General features: G+C 47.1%; 7 non-coding genes across 7 annotated transcripts; all 7 read left to right on the top strand.

Annotated features, from left to right (window-relative positions):
* The first annotated feature begins 533 nt into the window (after nucleotides 1-533).
* On the top strand, nucleotides 534-721 carry LOC137010255 (U2 spliceosomal RNA). Its single transcript, XR_010893303.1, has one exon. It is a non-coding gene; the product is annotated as a U2 spliceosomal RNA (small nuclear RNA).
* A 2,097-nt stretch (nucleotides 722-2,818) lies between these two features.
* LOC137010096 (U1 spliceosomal RNA) lies at nucleotides 2,819-2,982 on the top strand. Its single transcript, XR_010893174.1, has one exon. It is a non-coding gene; the product is annotated as a U1 spliceosomal RNA (small nuclear RNA).
* Nucleotides 2,983-3,844: 862 nt separating this feature from the next.
* LOC137010081 (U2 spliceosomal RNA) lies at nucleotides 3,845-4,035 on the top strand. The gene has a single exon (XR_010893159.1). It is a non-coding gene; the product is annotated as a U2 spliceosomal RNA (small nuclear RNA).
* Nucleotides 4,036-6,129: 2,094 nt separating this feature from the next.
* Nucleotides 6,130-6,293, top strand: LOC137010085 (U1 spliceosomal RNA). Its single transcript, XR_010893163.1, has one exon. It is a non-coding gene; the product is annotated as a U1 spliceosomal RNA (small nuclear RNA).
* A 1,666-nt stretch (nucleotides 6,294-7,959) lies between these two features.
* On the top strand, nucleotides 7,960-8,123 carry LOC137010074 (U1 spliceosomal RNA). The gene has a single exon (XR_010893153.1). It is a non-coding gene; the product is annotated as a U1 spliceosomal RNA (small nuclear RNA).
* An 864-nt stretch (nucleotides 8,124-8,987) lies between these two features.
* Nucleotides 8,988-9,186, top strand: LOC137010322 (U2 spliceosomal RNA). The gene has a single exon (XR_010893344.1). It is a non-coding gene; the product is annotated as a U2 spliceosomal RNA (small nuclear RNA).
* A 4,788-nt stretch (nucleotides 9,187-13,974) lies between these two features.
* LOC137010311 (U2 spliceosomal RNA) lies at nucleotides 13,975-14,168 on the top strand. Its single transcript, XR_010893342.1, has one exon. It is a non-coding gene; the product is annotated as a U2 spliceosomal RNA (small nuclear RNA).
* The last annotated feature ends 1,288 nt before the right edge of the window (nucleotides 14,169-15,456 follow it).

Below are 15,456 nucleotides of genomic sequence, written 5' to 3'. Positions count from 1 at the left end.
TTGGGCAATGCTACAGCCAGCATATGTGGATGGAGCTTGCAGAGACCTTCATTGGTTGGGGGCCCTGGGGCGTTTGCCTGTAAGGGAGAGGCAGTATCGTCATGGGCAAGGGAAGTCACCTTTCTGCCCAATTGGTTGTGGGAGGGAGGAAACAATAGAACATGTATTTTGGACATGCCCAGTTTCATCTGCCTTCTGGACTTTGCTGTATCAGTGGTGGAAGGGGTGGAAAGGTCCTCCTCTGACCCGGAACCTGGTAATTTATGGGGAGGGTCTGGGGGGACAGAAGTTTGAATTGAGGAAGGTGGTGTGGATAATTATATCAGAAGGCAAAAGGGTTTTGTGGAATCACAGAACTTCGATGTTAAGGTCCAAACGAACAGGATGGGGTCCTAAATCAATTTTTTATTGTGTTTTGGCTAGAGTGCAGGGCGCAGTGCAAAATGATAATATTGAGGGGGAAATTAAAAAATGTTTGAAGGGAAAAAGGGATTAAATGGGACCTAAAGTGAGTTATAAAAAGTATGTGTTGATGAACTGTCTGAGTTTGTGTATGTAAAAGATGGAATCTGTTCTTATCAGTTTAATATCTGATACGTCCCCTATCTGGGGACTACATATTAAATGGATTTTTGGCTCATGGAGCCGGAACCGGGGCTTGCTCCGTCCACTCCACGCATCGACCTGGTATTGCAGTGTCTCCAGGAACGGTGTGCTTCCCCTTTTGGGGGACTGCAAATCGTTGTGGTTAATAGCAGAGGGAATGTCGCTGGAGCTTCACAAGGAGTCTCTATGTACCTGCGGTGGGGTGGCTGGCAGGGTGGCACCGTCTCGCACCCTTATGAAACGGTCGCCGTTGTTCCAAAGCAGCGGTTCCCAAACCAGCACTGCACGTCTTGAATGTCACTCTTGTCTGATGCGCCCGTCTGAGGTCTTGGAGTCTTTACCAACGAGCTGATGAGTTGGATCGGGTGTGTTTGATCAGGGAGACATCTAATCAAACACGCCTGACTGATGGGAACCACTGGTCTAAAGGACCGCAGCTCGTGTACAGGTGCTGGTCATATAATTAGAATGTCATCAAAAAGTTGATTTATTTCACTAATTCCTTTCAAAAAGTGAAACTTGTATATATCATATTCATTCATTACACACAGACTGAGAGGTTTCACATGTTTATTTCTTTTCATTTTGATGAGTATAGCTGACAACTATGGAAAATCCCAAAGTCACTATCTCAGAAAATTAGAATATTGTGAAAAGGTTCAATATTGAAGACACCTGGTGCCACACACTCTTATCAGCTAATTAACTCAAAACACCTGCAAAGGCCTTTAAATGGTCTCTCAGTCTAGTTCTGTAGGCTACACAGTCATGGGGAAGACTGCTGACTTGACAGTTGTCCAAAAGACGACCACTGACACCTTGCACAAGGAGGCCAAGACACAAAAGGTCATTGCAAAAGAGGCTGGCTGTTCGCAGAGCTCTGTGTCCAAGCACATTAATAGAGAGGCGAAGGGAAGGAAAAGATGTGGTAGAAAAAAAAGTGTACTAGCAATAGGGATAACCGCACCCTGGAGAGGACTGTGAAACAGAACCCATTCAAAAATGTGGGGGAGATTCACAAAGAGTGGACTGCAGCTGGAGTCAGTGCTTCAAGAACCCCTACGCACAGACGTATGCAAGACATGGTTTTCAGCTGTCTCGTTCCTTGTGTCAAGCCACTCTTGAACAACAGACAGCGTCAGAGGCGCCTCGACAAAAAGGACTGGACTGCTGCTGAGTGGTCCAAAGTTACGTTCTCTGATGAAAGTCAATTTGGCATTTCCTTTGGAAATCGGGGTCCCAGAGTCTGGAGGAAGAGAGGAGAGGCACACAATCCACGTCGCTTGAGGGCCAGCCTAAAGTTTCCACAGTCAGTGATGGTTTGGGGTGCCATGTCATCTGCTGGTGTTGGCCCACTGTGTTTTCTGAGGTCCAAGGTCAACGCAGCCGTATACCAGGAAGTTTTAGAGCACTTCATGCTTCCTGCTGCTGACCAACTTTATGGAGATGCAGATTTCATTTCCCAACAGGACTTGGCACCTGCACACAGTGCCAAAGCTACCAGTACCCGGTTTAAGGACCATGGTATCCCTGTTCTTAATTGGCCAGCAAACTCGCCTGACCTTAACCCCATAGAAAATCTACGGGGTATTGTGAAGAGGAAGATGCCATATGCCAGACCCAACAATTAAGAAGAGCTGAAGGCCACTATCAGAGCAACCTGGGCTCTCATAACACCTGAGCAGTGCCACAGACCGATCGACTCCATGCCACGCCGCATTGCTGCAGTAATTCAGGCAAAAGGAGCCCCAACTAAGTATTGAGTGCTGCACACGCTCATACTTTTCATGTTTATAGTTTTCAGTTGGCCAAGATTTCTAAAAATCCTTTCTTTGTATTGGTCTTAAGTAATATTCTAAATTTGCTGAGATACCGGATTTGGGATTTTCCTTAGTTGTCAGTTATAATCATCAAAATTAAAAGAAATAAACATTTGAAATATATCAGTCTGTGTGCAATGTACATAATATACAAGTTTGACTTTTTGAAAGGAATTAGTGAAAGAAATCAACTTTTTGATGACATTCTAATCATACGACCAGCACCTGTAGGTGCTTGGCAGTTTGCCGGCTTGAAGGCATGGTCACGGAAATCGCAGTCAAGTAATGGAAGGGACACGCCCTTCCTTTGCTTGGGGTGGGGGAGGGGGGTCACCGTTGATGAGGACGGCAAAGAGGGATAGGGTAGCCTCTGACTGGAGGCCTGGGGACTCATACTTACCTGGCAGGGGAGACACCATGATCAGGAAGGTGGTTCACCCAGGGCGAGGCTCGGCCATTGCACTCCGGTTGTGCTGACCCCTGCGAATTCCCCAAATGTGGGAATCTCGACTGCATAATTTATGGTAGTGGGGGACTGCGTTCGCGCTCTCCCCTGGACATACTGGTTGAAAGAAGATTAGGTGGTGCCGAGAGAACCTGTGGTTTCTAACAGTCGTAGCGTTGTCTGTGGCTCCGTGTGTGTTTGCACGCCCCTTTTATGGAATCGGGTGTTGCGTGCGCTCGCCTGGTTTCGCAAAGTTCTGAGTTTTCCTTCAGGGACGACAGGCTTTTGGGGGCACTCGACCATGGCCGTTTTCTAAATGACCCCGTGGTCGCTAGTGTCACGACCGGCTCAAAGCCGTGACAAATGAAACGGAGGACATAGGCAGCTTGGTAGGTTGCAATGAAAAGAGATTTATCAGCATAAATAAGAAAATATATGAAAGCAGAAATCAACAAAACCAAACACAATTTCTGTCAGACACATCAATAACCAAACATCAGACAGAACCACATTTAAATGAATAAGGAACTCAAAATAAACAAAGACCAAAATCAAAACCAAAGCACCCAGGAGCAAGCAACACACCACGCCAAACAAAGCCCAAGCTTTATAGAGGGAAGCACGGGTGTACATGGTTCACTTGATGAGTCTCCCAGCCACACCCACTGGCCGGCCGTAGCAGGAAGAACGAGGGACTCGTCACACTATCCAAATGTTAAAGTTGAGCTTTTTTTTTTCCCCCCTCCTGATCAAGAACGACCTAGGGAGTCCAGAGAATTGTACTGCGGTGCTTTTGTGGAGGTCGATGGAAAAACCTAGGACCAGTTCGCGAAAGCAGGTTGTTTCAAATCATCTCCACTATTTAACAAACGATCTGATCGACAGCAGTGGTCCTAGAGGCAAAGTACGAAACCCACCGCGGCCCAGATGGGCGTCGCCTTTGCCGGCTCTGCCCCCACTGCTTGGCAACGGCATCGCTTCTCGGCCTTTTGGCTAAGATCAAGTGTAGTATCTGTTCTTATCAGTTTAATATCTGATACGTCCCCTATCTGGGGACTACATATTAAATGGATTTTTGGCTCATGGAGCCGGAACCGGGGCTTGCTCCGTCCACTCCACGCATCGACCTGGTATTGCAGTGTCTCCAGGAACGGTGTGCTTCCCCTTTTGGGGGACTGCAAATCGTTGTGGTTAATAGCAGAGGGAATGTCGCTGGAGCTTCACAAGGAGTCTCTATGTACCTGCGGTGGGGTGGCTGGCAGGGTGGCACCGTCTCGCACCCTTATGAAACGGTCGCCGTTGTTCCAAAGCAGCGGTTCCCAAACCAGCACTGCACGTCTTGAATGTCACTCTTGTCTGATGCGCCCGTCTGAGGTCTTGGAGTCTTTACCAACGAGCTGATGAGTTGGATCGGGTGTGTTTGATCAGGGAGACATCTAATCAAACACGCCTGACTGATGGGAACCACTGGTCTAAAGGACCGCAGCTCGTGTACAGGTGCTGGTCATATAATTAGAATGTCATCAAAAAGTTGATTTATTTCACTAATTCCTTTCAAAAAGTGAAACTTGTATATATCATATTCATTCATTACACACAGACTGAGAGGTTTCACATGTTTATTTCTTTTCATTTTGATGAGTATAGCTGACAACTATGGAAAATCCCAAAGTCACTATCTCAGAAAATTAGAATATTGTGAAAAGGTTCAATATTGAAGACACCTGGTGCCACACACTCTTATCAGCTAATTAACTCAAAACACCTGCAAAGGCCTTTAAATGGTCTCTCAGTCTAGTTCTGTAGGCTACACAGTCATGGGGAAGACTGCTGACTTGACAGTTGTCCAAAAGACGACCACTGACACCTTGCACAAGGAGGCCAAGACACAAAAGGTCATTGCAAAAGAGGCTGGCTGTTCGCAGAGCTCTGTGTCCAAGCACATTAATAGAGAGGCGAAGGGAAGGAAAAGATGTGGTAGAAAAAAAGTGTACTAGCAATAGGGATAACCGCACCCTGGAGAGGACTGTGAAACAGAACCCATTCAAAAATGTGGGGGAGATTCACAAAGAGTGGACTGCAGCTGGAGTCAGTGCTTCAAGAACCCCTACGCACAGACGTATGCAAGACATGGTTTTCAGCTGTCTCGTTCCTTGTGTCAAGCCACTCTTGAACAACAGACAGCGTCAGAGGCGCCTCGACAAAAAGGACTGGACTGCTGCTGAGTGGTCCAAAGTTACGTTCTCTGATGAAAGTCAATTTGGCATTTCCTTTGGAAATCGGGGTCCCAGAGTCTGGAGGAAGAGAGGAGAGGCACACAATCCACGTCGCTTGAGGGCCAGCCTAAAGTTTCCACAGTCAGTGATGGTTTGGGGTGCCATGTCATCTGCTGGTGTTGGCCCACTGTGTTTTCTGAGGTCCAAGGTCAACGCAGCCGTATACCAGGAAGTTTTAGAGCACTTCATGCTTCCTGCTGCTGACCAACTTTATGGAGATGCAGATTTCATTTCCCAACAGGACTTGGCACCTGCACACAGTGCCAAAGCTACCAGTACCCGGTTTAAGGACCATGGTATCCCTGTTCTTAATTGGCCAGCAAACTCGCCTGACCTTAACCCCATAGAAAATCTACGGGGTATTGTGAAGAGGAAGATGCCATATGCCAGACCCAACAATTAAGAAGAGCTGAAGGCCACTATCAGAGCAACCTGGGCTCTCATAACACCTGAGCAGTGCCACAGACCGATCGACTCCATGCCACGCCGCATTGCTGCAGTAATTCAGGCAAAGGAGCCCCAACTAAGTATTGAGTGCTGCACACGCTCATACTTTTCATGTTTATAGTTTTCAGTTGGCCAAGATTTCTAAAAATCCTTTCTTTGTATTGGTCTTAAGTAATATTCTAAATTTGCTGAGATACCGGATTTGGGATTTTCCTTAGTTGTCAGTTATAATCATCAAAATTAAAAGAAATAAACATTTGAAATATATCAGTCTGTGTGCAATGTACATAATATACAAGTTTGACTTTTTGAAAGGAATTAGTGAAAGAAATCAACTTTTTGATGACATTCTAATCATACGACCAGCACCTGTAGGTGCTTGGCAGTTTGCCGGCTTGAAGGCATGGTCACGGAAATCGCAGTCAAGTAATGGAAGGGACACGCCCTTCCTTTGCTTGGGGTGGGGGAGGGGGTCACCGTTGATGAGGACGGCAAAGAGGGATAGGGTAGCCTCTGACTGGAGGCCTGGGGACTCATACTTACCTGGCAGGGGAGACACCATGATCAGGAAGGTGGTTCACCCAGGGCGAGGCTCGGCCATTGCACTCCGGTTGTGCTGACCCCTGCGAATTCCCCAAATGTGGGAATCTCGACTGCATAATTTATGGTAGTGGGGGACTGCGTTCGCGCTCTCCCCTGGACATACTGGTTGAAAGAAGATTAGGTGGTGCCGAGAGAACCTGTGGTTTCTAACAGTCGTAGCGTTGTCTGTGGCTCCGTGTGTGTTTGCACGCCCCTTTTATGGAATCGGGTGTTGCGTGCGCTCGCCTGGTTTCGCAAAGTTCTGAGTTTTCCTTCAGGGACGACAGGCTTTTGGGGGCACTCGACCACGGCCGTTTTCTAAATGACCCCGTGGTCGCTATTGTCACGACCGGCTCAAAGCCGTGACAAATGAAACGGAGGACATAGGCAGCTTGGTAGGTTGCAACGAAAAGAGATTTATCAGCATAAATAAGAAAATATATGAAACAAGAAATCAACAAAACCAAACACAATTTCTGTCAGACACATCAATAACCAAACATCAGACAGAACCACATTTAAATGAATAAGGAACTCAAAATAAACAAAGACCAAAATCAAAACCAAAGCACCCAGGAGCAAGCAACACACCACGCCAAACAAAGCCCAAGCTTTATAGAGGGAAGCACGGGTGTACATGGTTCACTTGATGAGTCTCCCAGCCACACCCACTGGCCGGCCGTAGCAGGAAGAACGAGGGACTCGTCACACTATCCAAATGTTAAAGTTGAGCTTTTTGCCCCCCCCCTCCTGATCAAGAACGACCTAGGGAGTCCAGAGAATTGTACTGCGGTGCTTTTGTGGAGGTCGATGGAAAAACCTAGGACCAGTTCGCGAAAGCAGGTTGTTTCAAATCATCTCCACTATTTAACAAACGATCTGATCGACAGCAGTGGTCCTAGAGGCAAAGTACGAAACCCACCGCGGCCCAGATGGGCGTCGCCTTTGCCGGCTCTGCCCCCACTGCTTGGCAACGGCATCGCTTCTCGGCCTTTTGGCTAAGATCAAGTGTAGTATCTTACCCAGGAGTTATGTCGGGGAACGACGAAAGAGAGTCGGCCTTGATGGTGCGGTTGAGGAATACGATTCGTGTGTTGTTGAAGAAAGATGCTGAAGAATTGGTGAAGCCTGACCTTAACCCCATAGAAAATCTACGGGGTATTGTGAAGAGGAAGATGCCATATGCCAGACCCAACAATTAAGAAGAGCTGAAGGCCACTATCAGAGCAACCTGGGCTCTCATAACACCTGAGCAGTGCCACAGACCGATCGACTCCATGCCACGCCGCATTGCTGCAGTAATTCAGGCAAAAGGAGCCCCAACTAAGTATTGAGTGCTGCACACGCTCATACTTTTCATGTTTATAGTTTTCAGTTGGCCAAGATTTCTAAAAATCCTTTCTTTGTATTGGTCTTAAGTAATATTCTAAATTTGCTGAGATACCGGATTTGGGATTTTCCTTAGTTGTCAGTTATAATCATCAAAATTAAAAGAAATAAACATTTGAAATATATCAGTCTGTGTGCAATGTACATAATATACAAGTTTGACTTTTTGAAAGGAATTAGTGAAAGAAATCAACTTTTTGATGACATTCTAATCATACGACCAGCACCTGTAGGTGCTTGGCAGTTTGCCGGCTTGAAGGCATGGTCACGGAAATCGCAGTCAAGTAATGGAAGGGACACGCCCTTCCTTTGCTTGGGATGGGGGAGGGGGGTCACCGTTGATGAGGACGGCAAAGAGGGATAGGGTAGCCTCTGACTGGAGGCCTGGGGACTCATACTTACCTGGCAGGGGAGACACCATGATCAGGAAGGTGGTTCACCCAGGGCGAGGCTCGGCCATTGCACTCCGGTTGTGCTGACCCCTGCGAATTCCCCAAATGTGGGAATCTCGACTGCATAATTTATGGTAGTGGGGGACTGCGTTCGCGCTCTCCCCTGGACATACTGGTTGAAAGAAGATTAGGTGGTGCCGAGAGAACCTGTGGTTTCTAACAGTCGTAGCGTTGTCTGTGGCTCCGTGTGTGTTTGCACGCCCCTTTTATGGAATCGGGTGTTGCGTGCGCTCGCCTGGTTTCGCAAAGTTCTGAGTTTTTCTTCAGGGACGACAGGCTTTTGGGGGCACTCGACCATGGCCGTTTTCTAAATGACCCCGTGGTCGCTATTGTCACGACCGGCTCAAAGCCGTGACAAATGAAACGGAGGACATAGGCAGCTTGGTAGGTTGCAACGAAAAGAGATTTATCAGCATAAATAAGAAAATATATGAAACAAGAAATCAACAAAACCAAACACAATTTCTGTCAGACACATCAATAACCAAACATCAGACAGAACCACATTTAAATGAATAAGGAACTCAAAATAAACAAAGACCAAAATCAAAACCAAAGCACCCAGGAGCAAGCAACACACCACGCCAAACAAAGCCCAAGCTTTATAGAGGGAAGCACGGGTGTACATGGTTCACTTGATGAGTCTCCCAGCCACACCCACTGGCCGGCCGTAGCAGGAAGAACGAGGGACTCGTCACACTATCCAAATGTTAAAGTTGTGCTTTTCCCCCCCCCCCCCCCTCCTGATCAAGAACGACCTAGGGAGTCCAGAGAATTGTACTGCGGTGCTTTTGTGGAGGTCGATGGAAAAACCTAGGACCAGTTCGCGAAAGCAGGTTGTTTCAAATCATCTCCACTATTTAACAAACGATCTGATCGACAGCAGTGGTCCTAGAGGCAAAGTACGAAACCCACCGCGGCCCAGATGGGCGTCGCCTTTGCCGGCTCTGCCCCACTGCTTGGCAACGGCATCGCTTCTCGGCCTTTTGGCTAAGATCAAGTGTAGTATCTTACCCAGGAGTTATGTCGGGGAACGACGAAAGAGAGTCGGCCTTGATGGTGCGGTTGAGGAATACGATTCGTGTGTTGTTGAAGAAAGATGCTGAAGAATTGGTGAAGCAACGTTTTGGAAGAGATTTTTTGTTACTGAAATTCTTAGAGGACTTTTCAAGATACAGCCTGCTGAAGTTTTTTGTTTACAAGATTTTGTGTCAACTGGATTTTTGGATTTAACTTTTTGTGTTTTGAAGGACTGTGTTGGTTTTTTTGAAGCCTGGAAGAAAAAGGAAGGTCATAAATTGCTGGAGGGCCTGCAGCTTCAGCCTGTGTTTGTTCAGGATTTTATCCCACTTACTATTCATATATACAACCCTTTTTGTATATATTTGGATGGCGATGTCCTGGCATTTATTGCAAGATATTGTGATGTTGTAAGAGGAGGAGAGCGCTTGAGAGATCGATATGGAATATGGAATGGGAAGAGGAGGTACATGGTGAAGTTGAGACTCTGACTCCTCTTCACCTGGCACTGTGCTGCACCCTCCAGGCAGCTTTTCTATTGGACCGAACAGAGGTTTCCTGCACTATCCCGGACAGCCCGTGTATTGTCGAAGATGTGGAGGGCAGGGTCATGTGAAAGTGGAGTGCAAGGGAGAGAGATGTAGATTCTGTGGGAAGACGGATCATGTGGCGGCGGAATGTACTGCTCCCAAGCATTGCAGTCTGTGTGGAAGTAAAGAACATTTGTATCGGGGTTGTCCAGCCAGAAAGAAGAGCTACGCTAGTTTATTTAAGGAGGGGGAAGATCTGCAAGCAGATTTGGAATCTCTCATGTGTGAGGCATCCAACTCTTCAATCAACCAGACAGAGCTTACAGCTGCAACAGAGGGTGCTAATAAAGACCAGGGGCTGAGGAAAGTGCTGTGCATCACCAGGACAAAGGACCAGCAGTTGCAGAGGTCAACCAGCCACGTCCTCCGGGGGCAGCTCAAGAGAGGGAGCAGTCACAGGGTATTGGACAGACCTGGTCAGACATCGATATTGCAGAGGTGTTTTCCGGGGCTGCAATTGTGTCTAGTAACAACACCATTCAAGATACTCCACAAGCTGAAGACCCAGCCAGGTTTACATGGTCGCAACTGGATGCTTTAGACATTATAACTTCTGAGCAAAGTGGAGGCGGAGACAGCGAGATGGAGATATCAGGGGGAAGAGGACGTCGGCGAGCGGTGGAAGAAGATGGCGGAGGAGAGGACGAGAGGGACCGAAAATGCAGCAAGATTGAGACAGTAAAGACTTTTGTTTCTTTGGAGGACTTGGTATCTTTACATGACTCGGGGAAGGGAGCGGGAGCGGTTAAAGCTTTTAAAGAAGTAGTATATGAGGGGGGGGATGGGGGGGAGGGGGGGGATGGAGTGGGGAGAGTGTGGGGAGAGTACTGAAGATGATTCTCAGGGGTGGACGGAGGTAGTAGCTAGAAGGGTGAAGGGATGTACCACAGGGGGTGGGAAGGGAGGTTTTGGAGGGGATAAGGGATAAGGACTGTTTTTCTTTAGTGTTTGCCTAAAATGGGGGGGCTGAGGGTGGCCACTCTAAATGTAAGAGGATTGAAAATGGCAAAACGAAGGATAGCTTTTTTTGAGTCCTTGAGTTCTGTTAATTTTGACATTATGTTTTTACAGGAATGTCATTTAGAGAACAGCAGAGATGAGCTTCTTTTTGCAAAGGACTGGGGAAAAGGTCCATCTATGTGGGGGGCAGGGAATGTGATGGCAGATGGGGTGGGAATACTTTAACTCTCAGGAAACTGTCATTGAAGAGAATTTAATGGTAGTTCCCGGGAGGGTGTTGTATGCTGATGTAAGATGGAGGGGTCTTAGCATCAGACTGATTAAGGTATATGCGCCTAGTAAGAGGGAGGAGAGAGGGGTTTCTTTAATTTATTAAAACCTTTGTTTTATACAAATCGGAAGGTGGTTTTGGGAGGGGATTTTAATGTTTCTTTAGATAGGGAGCCAAAGGGTGATTTGGCTTTCCTCCTTAAGAGTTTTTCTCTTTATGACTCCTTTAAAGTGGTGGGAAGGGCTTTGGAGGGCTTTACTTGGAGAAATAGTAGAGGGAAAAATCTCGTTTGGATTATGTGTTTGTGTCAGCAGGAGTTAAGGTTGATGATTTCTTCTTCTTGCCGGTTTGGTTGTCTGATCATTGTATGATAGGAGTCGAGATGGAGGTTGGGGGGTATTCAGAGGGGGAGAGGATCTTGGAGGTTGAACAGATCTTTCCTTCAGGATAAGTTTTTTGTTCAAGTGTTTAAGCACCTATACAGGGCCTGGCAGAATTTGAAGTGTCTGTTTGAAACGCAGGCTCAGTGGTGGGAGGGAGTAAAAGAGAGAATAGCTAACTTCTGTAGATGGTGGGGGGAGGCTAAGGCAGTAAAAAGACGAGGGCTCATTAGTGTTTGGATTAGGGAGATGCAGTCCTTATGGGCTCAGGAGGGCAGAGAGGCAGCTGAGGAGTGGGGCAGATTCTATGCTATCCAAGAGAGGGTTAAAGGTTTTTATATGAAGGAAGCAGAGAAATTTATGTTAGAAATGGGTGCAAGGGAGACGGTTTTTAGAGGAGGGTCCATCAAAATATTTTTTTGCCTCTGTGAGGAGACAGCAGCAGAGGAAATGCATAGAAGGGTTAAAGACAGAGAAGGGTAATGTTACATCTACAGCTGAAATGTTGAAGACGGTGGCAGTTTTTTATAAACAGCTTTTTAGCCCCCGAGGTTTGGTAGACTCTCAGGCGAGGGTGTTCTTGACAAGTTTAGAGAGTGTCTTGGAGGGTGATGATGCTGCCGCATTAGAAGGGGAGGTGTCTTTGCAGGAGGCAGAAGAGGCAATGGCATCACTTAGGAAAGGGACAGCTCCTGGCTGTGATGGGTTGCCAGTTGAGATATACTGCTCCTTTTGGCAACTTATTGGACAGGACCTGGTTGAGGTGTATAATGAGAGCCTGATGACTGGGTCACTCACAGCTTCTATGAGGACAGGGCATGTCTCCCTTTTGTATAAGAAGGGAGATAAGACAGATTTGGCAAACTGGAGGCCCATCACTCTCCTTACTACTGACTATAAAATCCTTGCGAAGGTCATAGCTATACGAATGAGGTCTGTGGTGGGGAAGGTGGTGCACCCAGACCAGACTTGTGGGGTACCAGGCCGCTCTGGCAGCCTAAATTTGACTTTGATCAGAGATGCTATTGGGTGGGCTGAGCAACGGCAGCTTTCTCTAGCAATTTTGAGCCTCGACCAGGAGAAAGCTTTTGATCGAGTTAGTCTCTCCTTTTTGTTTGCAGTTCTTGAGAGGGTAGGTTTTGGGGCAAGTATCAGGGCGTGGGTTCGTTTATTGTATAAGGGGGCGGTAAGTAAGTTTAAAGTTAATGGTTTCCTGACAGAGTCAGTTGAGCAGCTGGGAGGAGTAAGACAGGGATGTCCTCTCTCCCCTCTTCTTTATATTTTGTTCATTGAACCTTTAGCTTCCCGTTTAAGGGCATGTCAGGCCTTTACTGGCCTGCACATGCCGGGGGCTGGAGGTCTGCAAGCAAAGGTGTCGCTGTATGCAGATGACATGACACTGTTTTTGACATCAAGGCAGGATTTTTAGAAACAAGCAAGATTTTGGGAGATTTTGGGAGGGTTACAGGGGCGAAAGTGAACATGTCAAAGTCAGCCGTCATGTATGTAGGTCGATGGGCTAGGCGGGAGACAGCCATTGAGGGATATAGCTTATGTGAAGATGGTCTGAAGGTTTTGGGAGTGCGTTTCTTCAGGCAGAACAGCGCTAAGGAGAACTGGAGGGTTTTGATTGGGAAAGTGCGCTCCAAAATTGGCCTTTGGAACACTAGAGAGCTTTCTTTAACTAGCCGAACATTAGTGATAAAAGCAGACTTGTTGCCTACAGTCAATTATTTGGCATATGTGTTCCCTCTTCCCTATAATTGTGGCAGAGAGTTGGAATGTCTTGTGTTCTCCTTTCTGTGGAAGGGAAGGTGCGAGCTGGTATCCAGGGCTCAGGTGAGCCAAGAAATTAAGAAGGGTGGGAGGGAGGTGCCTTTTTACCTTGTGGGTAGCATCTATTTTTTCATCCTTTGTGGCACGTTTAATCCTACAGGCAACAAACCACAAAGCTTATTTTTTTGCAAGGTTCTGGGCAGCCTTTCCACTAAGATCTTTGATTGCATGGGATAAGTTGGTTCCGTGGGCTTTTGACAGGCCGGAAGAATATCAGTGGTTTGCCAAATTTATACGTCAACATCCTTGGTGTCTGGAACAGGGAACAGTGATAAATCATGTAGGGAACTGTACAAGGGTTTAAGGGAGAGGGGGCAGGGAAGGGGGGACTAGAGAGATTTCTTCCCATCACTGTGAATTGGGCAATGCTACCAGCCAAGCATATGTGGATGGAGCTTGCAGAGACCTTCATTGGTTGGGGGCCCTGGGGCGTTTGCCTGTAAGGGAGAGGCAGTATCGTCATGGGCAAGGGAAGTCACCTTTCTGCCCAATTGGTTGTGGGAGGGAGGGAAACAATAGAACATGTATTTTGGACATGCCCAGTTTCATCTGCCTTCTGGACTTTGCTGTATCAGTGGTGGAAGGGGTGGAAAGGTCCTCCCTCTGACCCGGAACCTGGTAATTTATGGGGAGGGTCTGGGGGGACAGAAGTTTGAATTGAGGAAGGTGGTGTGGATAATTATATCAGAAGGCAAAAAGGGTTTTTTTGTGGAATCACAGAACTTCGATGTTAAGGTCCAAACGAACAGGATGGGGTCCTAAATCAATTTTTTATTGTGTTTTGGCTAGAGTGCAGGGCGCAGTGCAAAAAATGATAATATTGAGGGGAAATTAAAAAATGTTTGAAGGGAAAAAGGGATTAAATGGGACCTAAAGTGAGTTATAAAAAGTATGTGTTGATGAACTGTCTGAGTTTGTGTATGTAAAAGATGGAATCTGTTACTTATCAGTTTAATATCTGATACGTCCCCTGTATCTGGGGACTACATATTAAATGGATTTTTGGCTCATGGAGCCGGAACCGGGGCTTGCTCCGTCCACTCCCACGCATCGACACCTGGTATTGCAGTGTCTCCAGGAACGGTGTGCTTCCCCTTTTGGGGGACTGCAAATCGTTGTGGTTAATAGCAGAGGGAATGTCGCTGGAGCTTCACAAGGAGTCTCTATGTACCTGCGGTGGGGTGGCTGGCAGGGTGGCACCGTCTCGGCACCCTTATGAAACGGTCGCCGTTGTTCCAAAGCCAGCGGTTCCCAAACCAGCACTGCACGTCTTGAATGTCACTCTTGTCTGATGCGCCCGTCTGAGGTCTTGGAGTCTTTACCAACGAGCTGATGAGTTGGATCGGGTGTGTTTGATCAGGGAGACATCTAATCAAACACGCCTGACTGGATGGGAACCTCACTGGTCTAAAGGACCGCAGCTCGTGTACAGGTGCTGGTCATATAATTAGAATGTCATCAAAAAGTTGATTTATTTCACTAATTCCTTTCAAAAAGTGAAACTTGTATATATCACATATTCATTCATTACACACAGACTGAGAGGTTTCACATGTTTATTTCTTTTCATTTTGATGAGTATAGCTGACAACTATGGAAAATCCCAAAGTCACTATCTCAGAAAATTTAGAATATTGTGAAAAGGTTCAATATTGAAGACACCTGGTGCCACACACTCTTGATCAGCTAATTAACTCAAAACACCTGCAAAGGCCTTTAAATGGTCTCTCAGTCTAGTTCTGTAGGCTACACAGTCATGGGGAAGACTGCTGACTTGACAGTTGTCCAAAAGACGACCACTGACACCTTGCACAAGGAGGCCAAGACACAAAAGGTCAATATTGCAAAAGAGGCTGGCTGTTCGCAGAGCTCTGTGTCCAAGCACATTAATAGAGAGGCGAAGGGAAAGGAAAAAGATGTGGTAGAAAAAAAAGTGTACTAGCAATAGGGATAACCGCACCCTGGAGAGGGACTGTGAAACAGGAACCCATTCAAAAATGGGGGAGATTCACAAAGAGTGGACTGCAGCTGGAGTCAGTGCTTCAAGAACCCCTTCGCCCAGTCGAATGCACGGCATGGGTGTCAGCTGTGTCGTTCCTTGTGTCCAAGCCACTCTTGAACAACAGACAGCGTCAGAGGCGCCTCGACAAAAAAGGACTGGACTGCTGCTGGAGTGGTCCAAAGTTACGTTCTCTGATGAAAGTCAATTTGGCATTTCCTTTGGAAATCGGGGTCCCAGAGTCTGGAGGAAGAGAGGAGAGGCACACAATCCACGTCGCTTGAGGGCCAGCCTAAAGTTTCCACAGTCAGTGATGGTGAGGGGTGCCATGTCATCTGCTGGTGTTGGCCCTCTGTGTTTTCTGAGGTCCAAGGTCAACGCAG

Source organism: Chanodichthys erythropterus, chromosome 20 (genome assembly GCF_024489055.1).
Source record: "Chanodichthys erythropterus isolate Z2021 chromosome 20, ASM2448905v1, whole genome shotgun sequence".
NCBI lineage: Eukaryota > Metazoa > Chordata > Actinopteri > Cypriniformes > Xenocyprididae > Chanodichthys > Chanodichthys erythropterus.
Note: the sequence above shows the minus strand (reverse complement) of the source record. Positions and strands in the feature narration are given on the sequence as shown.